Source organism: Rousettus aegyptiacus, unplaced genomic scaffold (assembly GCF_014176215.1).
Source record: "Rousettus aegyptiacus isolate mRouAeg1 unplaced genomic scaffold, mRouAeg1.p scaffold_m13_p_17, whole genome shotgun sequence".
NCBI lineage: Eukaryota > Metazoa > Chordata > Mammalia > Chiroptera > Pteropodidae > Rousettus > Rousettus aegyptiacus.
In genome coordinates this window covers 37,301,921-37,320,291 of record NW_023416292.1, presented here as the reverse complement: position 1 = coordinate 37,320,291, position 18,371 = coordinate 37,301,921, and the positions used below count along the sequence as shown (strand labels likewise).

General features: G+C 33.9%; 1 pseudogene; it reads left to right on the top strand.

Annotated features, from left to right (window-relative positions):
* The first annotated feature begins 14,822 nt into the window (after positions 1 to 14,822).
* On the top strand, positions 14,823 to 14,941 carry LOC118613064 (annotated as a pseudogene).
* The last annotated feature ends 3,430 nt before the right edge of the window (positions 14,942 to 18,371 follow it).

Below are 18,371 nucleotides of genomic sequence, written 5' to 3'. Positions count from 1 at the left end.
TTTCTTAAAAGTTAAACCTATACCTGCTGTATGAATTTGCCATTCCACTTTACCATCACCTGTACACAAATATTTATGGTAGCATTATTCATAATAGCTAAAATCTGTAAAAACAACACAAATATCTATCAGCAGGGGAATGGATCAACTAACGTGGGACAGTCCATCCTCATTAACTGTGGATTCCGTATTTGCAAATTCCACATTTACGAACTCTATCACCTACTAAAATCAATACAAATACAAAGCAGTGAAAATTTTGCATTGCCCCAACACTCATATTTTCCCAGCTGAGGTCAAACAAGGCGACACTCTACGGTCTCATTTCAGCTCTCATATTAAAAACAAGTCTCCTTTTTGCTGTATATTTAGTGCCCTGTTTTATGCATTTTTGTGCTTTTTTGGTTTTGCTTTTTTAAATATCCCCCAAACACGCTAAACCACTATCTAGTGCTATGCCTTAAAGAGAAAATATACATGTCAAATAAGCTTCTTGTAGGCATGAGTTACAGTGCTATTGGCCGTACACTCAGTGTTAATTATTCAAAATAAGTAAGGTGCCCTTAAACAGAAGTGCACATAAAGCAGGATTATGTATCGATTGGTTGATGAAAATGCTGTGACCAGAGGCTGGCAGGAGCCTAACCCTGTATTTTAGCCAGGGGCAGTGCAGTGACTCCGTATTTGCTAATTCAGTCTGCTGGGACTCCATAGAACATAACTACCACCAATAATGTAAATTCACTGTATATTCATGAAATGGAATGTTACCAGCAATAAACCAGAATAAACTATTTATATATACAACAAGATAAAGTTCATAATAATTATGCTGAGTGAAAGAAGTCAGGTAAAAAATGAGTATATATTTAATTAAATTCTATTTATATAAAACTCTAGAAGATGCAAACTAATCTATGGTGAAGAAGAAGATAAGTGTTTACCTAGGGAAGGAGAAGTGGGACAAGAGAGAATTACAAGGAGGGTGTTGAACATGTTACGATCTTGATTTTGGTAATAGTTTCACGGATGCATGCATACGCAAAAACATCAAAATGTACACTTTATGTGAAATTCTGCAGACATCAGTTATACTTCAATAAAGCTGTTTAAAAATAATTATATAAAGCCTGTAAGATACAAGATTGAGAATATTTAACATTCATATTTAATATATTAAGAATATGATCTCCAGCTCCGTCTGGAGTGGTTTCTCACTGCTTCATTTTTATCAGTTTTTAAATGTTGTTGCTTTCCTTTTTAGTATCCTGTCATATTGTCTATGCTGCTTTGCTTCTCAGATGCCTGCAGTGAAGCAAAGCATGTTTTTAAGTTTAAAATAATCCTCTTCATAATAATTAATCATTGTGATGTTCATACCAATTTGTTAAATTCAAAAACATTGTAATCTAAGCCATTATTTGTTAAGTACATATAGTGGTAAAATTCCACTTTTAGACAAAAGTTAATAAGATCTTCAAATAGACTTTTCCCCCCTTATATTTCTGATTGTAATAAACAGCTGTAATGACTTCAGTTGTTTTTTTTTAAAGCAACACAAAGTTGATACTTAAATAGTATATTTTACTTCTCTTAAATTTTATCGGTTTGATAGTTAAATTGTCACATGATGTTTCAATGTTAGCAAAAATTTATTAAATTTTTACCAGTAACATAAACTGGTGTAAGCGATTTATATGTTAATCAATTACGAATATATGAATCAAGTACTAATTTATCCCTATTTTGCAGATGAGTAAACTGAGGTGCAAGGAGATTAAAGTAACTTGTTCATGTCACACAGTAGTGAATCTTCCAGTTAAGCTTAAACAGAGACAATGCATCTCCAGAGGGTGTTTCCTTTATCATTGATGCAGTGTCTGTTTCCCATTTGTATAGAGAGGGGATATTTGTGGGCAGAGGAGTTATTCCTATTCAAAGTTCTAGCACAGTCTTGAAAGAGGGACTTTCTGGGATATTTTTAAAATGGCAACACAGTCGGGGGTTCAAAAGAACTTGCCTTCCCCAATGAACTACCAGAATTGGTAACTGACTTCTCTGTTATTATACAAAAAGCTCCAGGGCAGTTGCGAAGAACCAACAGATCCATTCATTAGTATTTTTCTCTCATTATAGGAAAGTGTAGTCTTTGTTTCTTAGTAACTTTCTAAGGACACAGTCAACTGGAAATTAATCCTTTTCACCCTTCTTTCCTCCTTCCCTCCTCCTTTCCTTTCCTTCCTTCCCTCCCTCCTTTCCTTCCTTCCTTCCTTCTTCCTTCCTTCCTTCCTTCCTTCCTTCCTTCCTTCCTTCCTTCCTTCCTTCCTTCCTTCCTTCCTTCTTCCCCTCTTTTTCCACTAAACAAGACTTTCAAAATTCGAAAATGAATTTGATAAATATTATACAGTTTTATTATTTTTAAACAGAAAAGGGAAAGAGAATCAACTTGTCTTTAAAAAAAAAGTGTTAGATCTGCTAATATTTCACATATATAGGGAAAAAAATTATTCTTTGTATTTTGATCCTATAAGATAAAAAAAAACTTTATTACTTAAATTTTATTTTTAAAAAATCTCAAGTTGAGATGTTTTCTGAAAGAAGGAAAAAAACGAAGGTAACTTTTGAAGTGAGAAAAATAGGCAGTATCAAAAGTAAAATGGTAAAATTGAGAACCCATAAAAAAAATCTCACCATTGGTCTTAATGATGAATATTTAGTGTTTGAGTATAGGCTAGATCTAAGAAAAGAGATACCATGTACAGTGGGTATAATAAAGTTGTTGGTGGCCTAATATGTTGCAACTGGTTTGTCACCTACAGCACTGCATTCTTTAAAGATGTCCAACAAAAAAATCTCTCAAGTGAATTTATTGACTAAAACCAGTTCCACAGAACCAATTAGTATCTTACACAGGCTGCCCTGCAAGGCTTATGAGGCCATCCATCACCTGTCCATTTAACTATTTAGCATTTGTTCCAGCAATTTGTCACTGTGTCAGAATGCTAGCATTTCAGAATGGGAGTTTTTGGTTGAAAGAAATCTAACTCAGATACTGCAGATATTTCTCCTTTAATAAGAATTACAGAAGATTTATGATTCTATGATATTTAACCTTTAACATTTTGTCTCGAGGGTGAGGTTAATTTTTTGTACCTGCAAATATTTCAATTTTAAACCACTTATTTTATGTGAATTTTAAAATATTATGCAAAATGGAATTATTTTATATTTTAACAACAGTTCAGAGTTAAGTACAATTGCAATGTACCTTTCCTCACAGTTTCAGTGATTACATTTTTATTTTTCCAATTCAGTCATTTGCTTTTATATTCATTTCTCATACCTTTCTTAATTTCATACTACTGAATGAATTACACTGTATTTCCCAATGAATAAAAGACAAAATATCTTCATTGTTATTAGTGTTATGCAGCTCAGGTAGACTTAGAATTCTAGAAATATTTAATGACAGGAAGATTACTGCAACATTTCAATTAAATTACATATAATTTGCAATCAGATGTGTACCCATTTCAAGCACAGCATTAATTATAAAGCTTGGCTGTCAATTACAGATCATAGTCAACTGCTTAATTTTTCTTTCATAAAATGCCAAATAAGCATCACAATAGTATAATTTGAAATGTGCTGGTCAGTTATTGTAAATTGACCAAAATCACAGAGTAGAAGACTATAGCAAAAATATAATTTATAAAATAGGACCATGTGGTAGAACAATTGTAGAAAAATGCAAGTTTTACATATTGTTTCAAAGAACTAGCGCTTTTATACCTTAGGCATGCCAATCAAATAAAAATTATTCAGGCGTCTAACCTTCAGATTCGATTCAAAAATAGGATGCATTTTTTACCGGTGAAAACAGATATGTAGATGGTCCCTTTGCCAACTCTCCTACAAGTTCACCTGATTAAGATTTCTAATGCAAAAGAGGCAGGCCAGTTGCTGGGGACTCAAATGCCATCTCCGCATCTGAATACTGTTAAGCAGCTCCCATGGCATTTCTCATAGACTTTCTATGTGCACTTGTCACTAAATTCAATCCCAGAGATAAAGCAGAAAATGTAAACTCCTGAGGGATGAGAGGCGAGTGCTTCCCTGGAGTCCTCGGAGTGCTGCGCTTCTATCACCAAGGCTTCGATGAGCAGTCTCATTTCTCTCTTCTCACGTTACATGACCAAGAGTTCGACATGATGGATGTTAGGTTAGACTAAGAAATGCATGGGAAAAATGTATACCTGTGAGGTGTACACACATGCACACAAATGAATGTTTACAACGAATTTCCATGTTTATGACATTGCAAATTCCATCATCCATATCCATGCCTGACAACTTGTGTTGTTATTTAGAAAATAGACATTAACTAGCAAAACAGTATTTAAATGGTAGGGAAAAAGAAAAATGTTTTTAAGAATTATTGGTTCAATATTATATATACAATATTATGGAGAATATATAAACACATACGCACACAGAACACACACATTTTACATTTCTCTGGTGTTTTTGCATCTCTATTTTTCAAAATGAGTCTAGAAAGGAAGCAGTTTTATAGAAATATTTTTCCATTGGTATCTAAAATAATAATAACATTGAGATATTTTCTTAAGGATTTCTTGAAAAAAGAAAATACCTGGCAATATTTTCTAACTAAGTCTTCATTAGAGAAGGCTATCAGAGGTTATAAATTATCAGCGGCTATAGAGTAACTTACCAGGGGTGGGCAGAGTGAAGTATAATTCTTATATAATTCTTAGGGAAGAAACAGTGTTCAAAGGTTCTTGATAGTCTCCTTATGAGTAAAAGGAAAAAAGAAAAGGGTGAGAGATAATTGAACTGAAACAAACTAAATTGAACTATCTTGGACATACCTGTAGAAACTCCAGAATGGAGAGGACATATTGAGCTAATGACTTAATTAAATTCTTGTGTGGAATTACAAGATGGTTTGGTTCTCTCACGAGCTCCCTAAGTAAAAATAAGGACTGGGATTGAATAAAGGGTATTGCTCGTGTACAAATATTGACTGATTTCTTAATCTGCTTTAGCATAGGGACCGGAAAAGTCTTGTTTTCTTAGACATATGTTACCAAATTCACAGACACAGCAGCTACACGCAGGTTACCTCTGAGTGGAGGAAGTTCCTTTTGTTCATTAAATGTAACAACGACAACAACAACAATAAAAATAGCTGCTACTAAGTGCATTCCAGCCACTTTCTTTATATAGCATAACTCATTTAATCTTTCCATCATCTCTAAGAGCAAAGGGCTTATAAATTACGACACCAAAGTATCACAGTGATGGAGGTACAATTTGGGCTCAGAAGAAGCTTTAGTTTCACATCCTCTTAAGCATTGGAGAAAATTCCTCTTAACTGCCTACACTACTTATAGAAACGAGAGAAATTATCATTCATTGAGTTCTTTCATTTTTACATGAGAGTAACTTTATGTATACTATCTCATTTAATACTTTTCAAAATCCTGTAAAGTGATTGTTATTTTCCCAGTTTAATTAAAATTAAAAAAAAAATTATCAGAGGTTATAACACCAGTAATTACCAAACGAAATACTCAGATTCATGTCTGACTTCACAACGCATAGTGGATTGCCCTTTCAACCAGTGAACAGAATGCTCTTGCTTGCGCAAAGTCTCTGTTTTGGTCTGAATTTCATCCAGAGTTTTCCTAGTACCTTAAAGCTGTAAGTAGGAGCATAAGTTAAAATGATGAATACCCAAATTCTCCTTATGGTGATAAGAAATCTTTGGACTATATAGGCACATGTCTTTATCAAATTAAAATGTGATTTATACCTTGTATCTTCAAGTATTACTTTGGAAATTTATGATAAAGCTTGGAAGAAAGCAGACATAATGTGAATGTAGATTTTCTTCTCATGAAAATCAACTTGGAGTAGCCATCTTAAATTTTCTTTAAAACCCTTCAAGGAAGAAGTGAAATAAATTTTCTTCATGAATCATATGCAATGCAAGGCTTAATTAAATAATGAATTTATAGGCATGGATATAATGCTATTGCTATAGATATGCCAGTGGTATTATTTTAGGGAAAGGTAAATGAGAATGCCTTGTGGGCTGGGATTCTCTCCTACTGAGCATATTTGCAGGACTAGTAACAGTGCCGGGTATGTATTTGGTCTGACCACATGCTGAAAGAGGGCTCGGCTTAGGTATGGCTAAAACATAAGAAACAGTGGAACCCCATCACTTATTAAGAATACCAATTAAAAAAATGCTAGAAGCTCCATTTGTCCACGAGGTACATTTTTACCTTGGAGTGGTACAGAGATGTAAGAGGGAAAACACTCAAATCTAGTGCTCTGATCTCTTAGTGGTGATCATTAAACTCCATTCTAGAAATCTGGTGTTTGGTCACACTACATACTGTGGTGATACAACTACCACTAATTAGGTGGTAGGATCTGTATTGAATAATTTGCAAGGAAGGCCCTCAAAATAATATTTGGAGGGGAAGCAGAAAGCACAGTGCTGGATATGATCTAAACAGATACAGAGAAAATTGTGTGTGTGTGTGTGTGTGTGTGTGTGTGTGTGTGTGAGAGAGAGAGAGAGAGAGAGAGAGAGAGAGAGAGAGGCAGGCATATATAGGTGAGGATGCTTTAAATATCAGTGTTTTTCTCTTTCCCCTATAAGTAACATTTGACTTAATCCAGAGCTAATATTGTCAAATGAGCAAACATTCATGGATAAATGCCTCACATCTGGCAAAGTGAAGTTAGCTGACATTTACTTGGTACAAAGGAGCAGGGATTAAATCAGACAGAATCTCATAGGATCTAACGTTGGTATATTTTTTCATTTAGTTTTTTAGTTGTTTTTGAAAAAAAAGTAGGAAAATTTACTATCAAACTAGGAAGTTAAAAGAGGAAATCACATATTACTTATCTTTTTAACTTATTTTACTTATTATGTTAATAGATACATATTGTAAAAAAAAATGGAAAGCAGAGACATGAACTGTAGACATTTGAGAAGTGCAGGAACATGTAAATAAGAAAAATAGCTCATAACTCCTTAATTAAGGAAAAACACTTAAAATTTGATGTATTTATTTACATTATTTTCTTTAATGTGTATGGATAAAGAGGAAGTGAATATGTTAAAAAGAATGAAAATAAACTTAGGTGGATGGATGATAGATTTACATGTATACATAAACATTATTTTTACAAAACTAAAATCAAATTTTATAAACTCTATGACATGCATTTAATTGCAAGTATATTCTAAATATAGTTTCATAGTTTTATAAAACATTTTTAATTGTCTCATAGTAGTCCATTATAATTATTTTATCTTATAACAATAAGGTGCCATTGGAGGATGTAACAAAATTTACAAGTGCACTTTTGAAATATCACTTTGACTATAACTTGGAGCATGTGATTTTGCTTAAGATTGCACGTCGCGTTAGAGAAATATGGCAAGAATCTAGACAGGATATGTTGGAGAATGTTATAAATGTAAAGATGGGCAAATCTAAAGGAATAAAGAGGGATATGGACAGCTGTGTAGACGGATGGTGGCGTTTCATTGCGACTGAGAAGACAGGAAGAGAAGTTATAGTGTGGCTTTTTGGAGGACGTCAACACATAATGATCACTTCAGTTGATGCAAAAGGAAAGTCAGAGAAAAATAGATAATATGGGTAAAAAATGTGGTGAAATTAAGAATAATGTAATATATTGGATAAAGAAGATGAAGATTGAAGGAAACCAACTGAAAAGGAGAGTGTAAAGGGCCTAGAAAATGATGATTCATATGATTTCAAGGACATATAAGAATTAGTTTAAAAATGGTAGGAAGGATAAGAGGTTATAACCAAGGAATGAATTTTTGGTGCATATAGTGGAATGTATGCAATGTATATGAATGTTATAAAGCATGATAATACAAAGAAACCTAATAATCCCAAAATTTAACAGAAGAATTAGAACAGCACTAGAGTCATTAAATAAACTATTGTTTTCCTCTCTCATCCTCATACCCTCCAGGGGTAAGTATTTTTCCAGATTTTTTAATTTATTACTATCTTGCTTTAAAAAAAAAAAAGTATTGATATCAAATACATGTTTCCCATTTTTCTACTCAACATCAATTCAAGTCCTTCAACCATACAACTTTCCACTTAGATTTTTATAGAATTATTTCTATTTCTGAAAGTTTAAAGAAAGTCACCATAATTTATATAGACATTGGTATATTTTCATTAATCTTTCCTAGAACCCCATTGAACCCTTTCAATCTGCAGGCATATAGCATTTTTTGACTTTTTCCAATTGTATTTTTTACTATAGTTTCTATTCCATTGTGTTCCGAGGTTTCTATAGGGAGCGCCAATTATATCTAAGTTTAATTCTGTTCTTGGTACTCCATACACGCCCTCTCTGCCTGTTATTTTCATTCTTTCCCCCATTCTCCCTATTCTATGGTATATTTTTCCTTCACATCTCTTTCTACAGTGTCAAATCTGTTATTTCCTTTCCCTAAAGTATAAGGGATTTTTTTTTCTCCCTGATGCTACATTTAATTTAATTTTAATATTTCCCAATCTCATCGATCTCTGTCTTATTTCAATTTAACTCTCAGTCAGAATTTTTGTCATATGTCTTTTGTCTTACCATTTCACATTTCATCTCTTGTTACAGAGAATCCAAGTTATATTGAATTCTATTGAAAGCACAGACAGATATATTCTAACTTTTATTCTTTTTTTCTTACGGCAAAAAAAAATTTTCCAAAGCTATTTTTGTCTTATCCTTGAATGCTATGACCATCTTCTTTTTCTTTTTTGTCATTGTATAATCTTTTCATAGGCTAAAAATAATGGTTTCTTTCTTCTCTGGTTAATAATATTAATACTAGAAAATCTATTCAGGAATGTCATTTGTACCAAGTGAAAAAGTTCTCCTGCTTATTCTCATGGTGATACAGAGCCCTGTTTCAAATGTTTATCACACATAGGTTCATGAAAGTTTGACAGTTACCATTCTAAAAAGCTATGATGGAATAGCTTACCCTAGTTTTCCCTGGCAATAATTGAGAAAATTGTCCAGATTTATAGCTCTAAAAAATAAGAGGATAAATTTGAGTTAAATAAAATGTGAACTATAATATAAATGTTTGTGTTACTTTTCTTCCCCCTCCTTTTTTATAACTTCTATCAATTTTTTCTGATATCAGAATTTCACCTATATATATGAGCTCCCTATTTCTGATGACAGAATCAAAAAATCAGAACTGTGAAATCAGTAACTGATAAACAGTCCATTTGGGATCACAGCAAAGATGCGTTTGGGAGATATCGAAAACTAAAACAATTCTTCATCTGCTCCAGCATGAACATCAGGGCAGGTAATCGTCAGAGGCCAGAAAACTGGCACATGAAGAGTTATGTCTTGTATTATGTAAAAAAAAAAGAACAGGGCAGAAAAGTTCCAGAGGCGTGCAGATGCTCAGTCACATAGCAAGGGTATAGTTGCTCTGCAGTCCTCAGTGCGCTGGTGATATCTCCCTTCTTGAACACGAGATGGCTGCAACAGTTCTGAGCATCACATGTAGGGACAGCTACACTTACCAAAAAAAAAGGGGGACCCTTGGTTGAATATCTCTTTATTATACAGGAAAGTATTTTCCAAAATTTGCCCAGCAAGTTTCCATTGGTCAAGATTTAGTCCCATTACGAGTGTTAATAACAAAGAAGATGAAGAAAGTGCACTTTTGGCACTTTTAGCCTCTACTAGCAAAGACAACCAGTCTCTACTAGCAAAGAAGACTAACACACAATTCAGTTTGTGGGTTTATGTCATGGAGAACCAAACATAGTATATCTTTCCCTAGAAGCCCAAGAAAATATTCAAGTGTACCTACCATCTTGCTTTGAACCTCTAGAGCTATCACCAGTAAAGTCAAAGTTTTTTGTTTTGTTTTGTTTTTAATTCCCAAAGAAGATGCTTGGATCTGATTGATTCTGAAAAGTTTAGAAGACAGTAGACAAATAGGCTGATCTATTACCCTTGAACCATCTTTTGGACATTATTTGAATTAATATATCAAAAAAATGTCAACAAAAGCTGAACCCACCCCCAAATTTTTATTCTCTAGGATTTTAAAAATAAGTTGTTGTGTCCAAACTGACATAACACCTAGAACAAGGAAAAAGCAAAAAGTAAATCTTAATTTCATGTGGCTTATCTGTTGCTGTACTAGATAGTAGCTCTACTTCTTGTTTATATCATTAAATCAGATGTCAGAGTCGAAGACTGCTTTTTCTCATCTTATTAGATAAACCTTATCTAGGTCCATCCAGAACAAAAATGTCAAGCTGGAGAGGTGATTGATAAAAAAATTGTATTGTCAGCTCAAAGATCAAGCTACCTTAGGTTGGTGGGGAGAAAACCTAGAGTATCTCAAACAGAGCAATCTCATGTCTGTATCTTCCTGTCTCTGGGAATGGCAAGCCCGCCGCAAAGGTGCTCAACTTATAATGTCTGTCCTTCTTTCTGGGCAGACCCGACTAGGCAACCCTATGGTTACTGCCTCCAGCCACACCTGTTACCAGCTCTACTCCCGGCTGCCTTTCTGTTTATTTTAGCCACTGACCAAATTATGATATCATCACCACTTTCAGATACTACATTGTATTAGTGGGGAAAATGAACCCAAATCATAAAACATCCTGTGCAATTCAAAGGTTTTCCTGTTTTCATATCTCATGAATCAGTTTAGGTATTTAGGTGTTCCCTAGTAATTTCCTCAGAACCATATTGTTTTATAGGAAAAGAAGCGGGTGTAAGGTGTTCCTTGGTAACTGTCTCAAAACTAGTTTAATATACACTATATCTCATACTGATTCCTTATTATTTCAGATATGTGGGTCATACCCCTTCCTAATTTTCAGCAGTGCCGCAGTATTTTTTTTTTCAAATTTTAGAATCCTATTAATCATTTCAATAAAAGCTGGTTGGAAAAATTGGACAAAGCCGTTCCTTTCTGCATCTCCTTTTCTCCAATCTTTTCCCAGAGAACAACATCATAATAAACAGTTCTGCTCACCACATAGTATACAGAGGTGCTGACTGGAACACAAATTGCTTAGATAAAAGAGATAAGAAAAAAAGCTAAAAGTAAAATAAATTGATAAATACTTATGTTAATAAATAAATAAAATAAAAGAGATAATGGTAAGAACTCTTGAATTGAGTGTATGAAATCCGATCTTTTTTTCCAGAACTTATCAGTGGAAAAACATCTATCTACTGAGGAATCTTATGAGAAAGACTTGAAATTTAAAGTAAAGCATAAAACATTCCAGATATAAAACAACCTACAAATTATAATAAAGTCCTCAGGCTTTAGCACAGGAAAACTTATGAAAATGGATGCAGCCATTCTGAAAATAAATTTTGTAAACATTTAGTAAACCTTAAATTATATATATTCTACAAGCCAGGACCTCTATACCCTAGCAAAATTTAAACCAAGTAAATAGACATGTATGATGTTCATGACTGTGTGTGTATGTGCATTATGTATTTTGTAATAGTAAAGAAAGGAAATAGGTGTTCAGTAATAAATAAATGGATAAACAAACTGTGGTATATAGAAACACTGGGATATCCTACAGCTGTTAAAGTAAACTGCATCTACATATATTAACATAAATTTCGAGATCAACCAAGGCCAACATGAAGAGAAAAAAAAATGAAACGCAATTACAGTGACATTAATGTAATTTTATAGATATTACATCATGATATACATTATTTTTTAATAAAGAGATGTATAAATGGTTTTAAAACATGCATTAGCTATCTGTACGTTATAGGTAACAATGAGGGTAGGGAAAATGAAATAAAGAAAGATAGATAATCAAGAAAATAAAGAAATATGTAAGGATTCTACTTGGGGAAAAGCAATATTCTAATACGGAATGTTACAATCCATTTAATTTTATCAACTGAGATCAAATGTAAAAATAAAAGATGAATATAGTCAGACTAAAATTGAAAATAATAAAGTAGGTTTTTATCTTTTTTTATTGAGGAATAAACTCAAAACTAATATTAGAATCTTACAGTATAAATTATGGAGTTTGTATTGTTACAATTAAATTAATGATGACGTAAAATTTTTATGGACACGCACACACATTCACACACACATATATATGCACACTATATTGGTGCATTTTTTTCAAAATGCACTAAAAGGCACTTTGAGCAATAGCCTCCATGTCCCTGGATACAACGAACATTTTCATTCTTCAGTCTACATTTGCCGCTCTGAAAAACCCCCTCCTTAGTGACGTGCTTTCTTATCTTACTTTTCCGAGTGTGCTCATCGTCCTGACTTTCTTACTTCTTCCCTGGCTGTTACTTCTCATTCCTTTTTCCCAGACTACTCTTCTTTTCCAGGCCTCCTTTCTTCTTTCACTCCACAGCATTTACCTTTGGGACCACCACAAGGATATCTCAGGAAACCCTCAAACACACCATTTCCAAATCTGCACAGAGAAGCTTTACTTTGACAAACTTGATCCTCTTCCAGCTATCCGTACATCACTGAGCAGTCCTGTCATCTAAAAGTTTTCTTCTTCACCTCTCTCCCGTGAATCTCACATATCCAGTCCACTAGGCACTGATAATCTATGTCATGATTTTTTTTTTCCCCAAACGTGTCCATTTACCAACTCCATTGTCACTCACAATCATTACCAAGCCTGGGACAGTTCAGTAGCTTTCTGACTGGCTTTGCCGTTTTCACTCTAATCAATCTCAACCAGTTCTCTACACAGCAGCCAGAATGATCAGCCCATATGACAAATCTTTTCATTCCATTGGCCTGCTTGAAACCTTTTAGTAGCTTCCTATTACTTGTAGAATAGCACGAAGAACACATTTCCAGTAGGTCCTACAAGCTCATCTGTTTTTGTTTGTTTGTTTGTTTGTTGCCTTGTTTTCTTTTGTTTTGCTCTCCTCTTCTACTTCCTGATGTCCTAAACAAGCCACCAAGGGACTGACTAAGGCAACTTGTAGAGCTCATGTTCCATCCTTGGTCCAGCCAGTTGTAGTCATGCAAGCACATGGCTTCATTCCTCCTAGAGTTCATAGCTTGTTAAGAGAAGCTAGATTTTTTAGAATTATATGTTAACTTCAGATTTCAAAATGTTGGCACATAACTCAGATGTTTTTAAAATACTCTCTAAAATGAATAGATGATATCTGTGGCAGGATTATAGCCACAGGCCATGAGGAGGCAACCTCTGTCTTACAGAGGCTGGTTCCATCAGAATATATTCGTTGTGACATGTTACTCAAGGGTTTTTCAGACTCCAGATTCCTTAGATTTAAACATGCATGATTATAAATACTAATGTCACACTGGAAGAATTTATGAACTTGACATTCTGCTGTTATTTTTCAGTAATTTCCATCATAATTAAGTTAACAGATAATCAAAAGTTAAGAATTAACGCACAGATAAGAAGACACAGATGGTGAATAAATGAAATAATTTATGTACGATTTCAACTTTAACAATTTAAAAACAGGTGCTTTCAGAGAAGAATAAAACACAACATAGACCATAGGTGGGAGGCAGAAAACCTGGAACGCAATAATGATAAAATTAACTTTACCTAAAAGCTTCCCCAAATTAGATGCAAGTTATTAGCATGAGAGAAATAACTCAGAGAGAATAATGTAGAATAAGACTGAGGCAAGTATTCTTCACCTGTACAAATTTGATTAAATCATATTTAAGTTCTGTATAATTCTTCACAGCAATTGAAAATATTTCGGAAAGAATTTAAAAAGCAACACTAAAATGTGCAAAACTAAAGAGATCAGTAATAGTCAAAAATAAGTGAATGATAGCTCTATTCTTTTTTTTCCCCATTCTTAATCTCAAAGGAAATGTGATAAAACAGTCACAGCTTCATGTGAAATAGAAATATCCCCAACCAGAAATGTGGCATAGGTACATACTCACTCACAACTGAAAGTGGGAGCAGCTAAGTTTCACTTGGAGCCTTGCGCTTCTTCAGAATTAGACTGTGTTAATAAGTGAACTTTTAAATACAGAATTCAGTCCCAGATAAATGAGGAGGAGCTTATAGTAGGAGCTCAATAAATATTTCAGGGTAAATTTTGCAGGAGGTAAATTAATTCCTCTCCATCTTGGCTTAAGTTTAACCCTTTCCTATTAAGAGGTTTTTCCTGGATCACATCACCTAATGTCTCCTTTTGGACCTTCCTGGAACACTTACCCGTTTAGATTCTAATTATTGCGTCTCTCATAAACTTGACTTTTTCTCCCTTCCATCCATGTTTATCATTTTTTAAAATCTTAATATATGATCTCACTCAAGTTTTCACCCTTATCTTCCATTTTCCCTTTAGAACCAAACTCCTAGAAAAAGCAAACAAACTGTTTTTATACTATAGTGGAGAAAGATAATTGTATATTTTGTAACAATTTAGAAGTTTTTGTTGATATAAGAACAAATTAAATGATGAAGTTTTATATTCAAAACTAAACGTTCGAACCATTATCTTTTTCCTACTTCCTGTTTTAAACTTTCTTCATTTAAGACAGATTATTTTGTTATAACATGTATGAAGTGCTATGCTGAGTTATTTTATATGTATTATCTTATTTTTGGAATTTCAAAAGGCTAATAAGTTATAAGGTACATGTTTCTGAAGCTCTATGATATGTAATGAAATAGTAAATAATAATTAAGGATTATTAGGTCCACGGCCATCCTACCCTGAACAAGCCCCATCCCATCTGATCTCAGAAGCTAAGCAGGGTTGAGCCTGGTTAGTACTTGGATGGAAGACCACCTAGGAAGACCAGGTGCTGTAGGCGTAAAAAATAAAAAATAAGGGATTGCAAGCTGACAAGGTCCTTGTGATCTGTGAGTTCAACCAAGGTTTGCCTCACCTAAAAAAAAAAAAAAAAAAAACTGTTATTGTATACAGTGATATATCTTATAGAGGTAACTATAATGACAGAGGCAGACTCTTTTATACATTCAAATTACATATTAAAGTTTAAAGCAAAAAGCAAGAAATCAACTGCTCGTATCATGAATATATTTTATTTAATTTACTAATTAATTATGCTTCCTTCTCAGCAATAATTAAGATGTGTGATTTCTTAATTTTTGTATACACTGATCATGCTGTATCTGAGGATGTAGACAGTAATTTTCATTATTATCATTATTACAATCACATCTAATATTGCTTTACTTGAACACTCTCACTATAAAAGTGAAGTTTTGCCTTTCATCTTTTGCTAATCTTTCTCACCTGCTTCATCTAATTAATATATCTGTACATGAAATTTTAACAAATATGTCACTGTAGATATTATTCAGTCTTATGATCTCAGACTGTTATCAAGTCATCTGCCTTTCGTTTGTTTTTGTTCTTTTCAATGTTCTATTCCTTATAAATGCAGCTGCAAAATTAATTTTGCCCTCCCTAAGCTCATGTTACTTTAGTTACTTAAAGAACAATTTCCTGCTCATTAGAGAATTGGGCTGAAACTGTTATTTTTTGCATTTTTGAGTTTCTATTGAATGGCTCCCTTATATATAGTTAACGATCTGCGTCTGCACTTTTAGAAGAGAATTGCAACCTTTCAGTGAATCCATCTGGGCCTTGTTCCATTTTTAAATCTAGGGCATTTTTCTCTTTGACTCCCTCTTGATGTGTAGTGTTCTGCAGTTTAAAGTTCAGGCATGTAAGTTATTTAAGTACTTTAAGATCCAAGTTAAAGTATATATTTTTCATCAGATATTGTATGTTTATGTTCATCTGCGCACTGAGAAGAGCTCATCTTGTTTTTTCTGTAGGCATTGATTTTCTATCATAATGAGATATAGGGAGGGTCTGGGCATACAAAAAGTGCACAAAATATAGAATGAATGAAATGATGCTGGTATCAAGACAACTTCTGAGGTTTTAATAAAATTACAGAAAATTCTGGAATGCTTTTACTATTGTTGTTGTTTTGTTGTTGCTGCTGAAGTAACAAATAACCAGAAGCTTGCAGCTCAGTAAATACAACTTAATCATCATGTAGTTCTGTAGGTGAGAATTCTGACTCTGCTCTGCAGTGGCCAAAATCAAAGTGTCTGCAGGCTGCAGGGCTGCATTCCTTTCTGAAGGCTTCAGGGAATTATCTGTTTTCTGTTGTTTTTCTGGTTTTTTGGAGACCATGTACATTCTTTAGCTCATGCCTCTTCTTTTTTCTTCAAACCCAGCACTAGTGGGTGGAGTTCCAACCCTGGCTGCCTTCTCCTTGATTCTTTGTAATCGGGAAAGGTCTTCTGCTTTCAGGAAACCATGTGATTAGTTCGGCTCACCTGGATCATCCACACTAATCTTGCCATCTCGTTGTCTTAAACCTTAAATTGAAGTCCCATTTACCGTGTAGGGTAACATATTCCCAGGTTCCAGTTGGGGATTCGTTATTCTGCCTTCTACACCCTTAAATACGTTGATCTATAAACATCTTTCATGCTCTTACTTTATGCACTAGCCATGTGCATAAAGCTAGAATAATTCAAAAGCTCAAAAAGTATCATTTAAAAAGGATGAGTGCATATATTAAATGTTAAAAAGAGAAAGAAAACATGCAAACATAAATAATAAATGATGAAAATCTTATTTCATCTCAATACTGACCCCAGGCCCACTTCCTTTGCCATAATAACCACTATATCCATACTGTATACATTTACATATAAATTCATACACATATAAGTAGGATCATATTTTTATTTGATGATTACTTTCTTTATTCAATAAATGTGTTATAGTTGTTGTATGTTCTCGCATATAGATTCACCTCATTCCACAGTTTAGCCATAACACAATTTATTAAATGATCGCCATATTAAAAGAATTCAAATTATTTCCATTTTAACTTCAAAACAATATTTCAATGAACATTTTGGAATTAAGACTCTGAGTACACATGTGTATTAGTTGGGACTCAGGTTACACATACCAAAAATGCAACTCAAATAGCTCAGCAACAAAATCTATTTATTGGCTAAAGTAAAATTGAGAAACTAAAAAATGTATGTAATTCAAGAACTGTAAGATTTATGGATTAAACAGTGTCATCAGGCATCTATCTATTCATCTCGCCACTTTTCTTTGCTTGGTGTCTGTCGTTCTGAGAGATTCCTTTAATATGGCAGGAAGACCATATCCACCTATCCAAACCAACATCCAAAGAGAGAGTAACTTTCCTAAATACTTTAGAAGTGTCCACTTAACAGCACTGACTGGTCTAGTCTGGGTCATGTATGTCCAGGCGGTGGGAAGCAGTCAGCTGTGTGTAAGGAGATGAAATACTCTAGTCTTCAGACTCGAGTCACCAAGGCTGAAAGAGCACGGAGATCTAGCCCCAGTGCAACCGCAGTTAGAAAAGATTGCTGTGGTTTAAAGGATGAGCAGGTTCCCACAGCAAAGGAACCACAAACTGTATGTATTCCTGTGGAAATCCTAAATTCAAGGGTATGTTCATTTCTAAAGTTGATAGCTGTTATGGGCTGAATTCTGCCCCCCAATTTGTATGTTGAATTCCTAATCTCCAATATCTCAGAATGTACTGTATTTGAAGACAGGTCCTTTAAGCAGGTAAAATTAAGGTAAAATGACATCATATGAGGAGATGGTCTAATCCAATATGACTGGTATCCTTATAAAAAGAGGAAATTAGGACACAAGCAACACACAGAATGAGATTCAACCATGTGAGCACACAGCGAGAATACAGTCATCTGCAAACCAAGGAGAGAGGCCTCAGAAGAAATCCAGCCTGTCTACAACTTGATCATAGAATTCTAGCCTCCAGCACCATGAGAAGATAAATTTTTGTTGTTTACCTGTTCTGTCTGTGGAACTTCGTTATGGCAGCTCTAGCAAAATTATAGTTTTAGTTATTGACAAATTTACAAAAAGAAAGATTATAGCATGTACACTCCCACCAGCTGTGTTAAAGTAACTAAACTCTTTTCATTATTGATTATTATCAAGGTTACTATTTTTTGACTAGTCAAAATGGTATCGCATTATAAATATAGTAACTTCCCTAATGATTAGAAAAATTAACCATTAGATATAGCAATATAGAGATCATCGTTGAATATCAGAATAATTTTGGTGGAATGCTGGAGACAAATGCCTATATTGTGAGTAGGTTTTTGGAGAACAGGAGAAGAGGACAGTAGAGAGAAGAAAGGAAAAAGTTACAAGCTAATTACCACTGAAGGCAA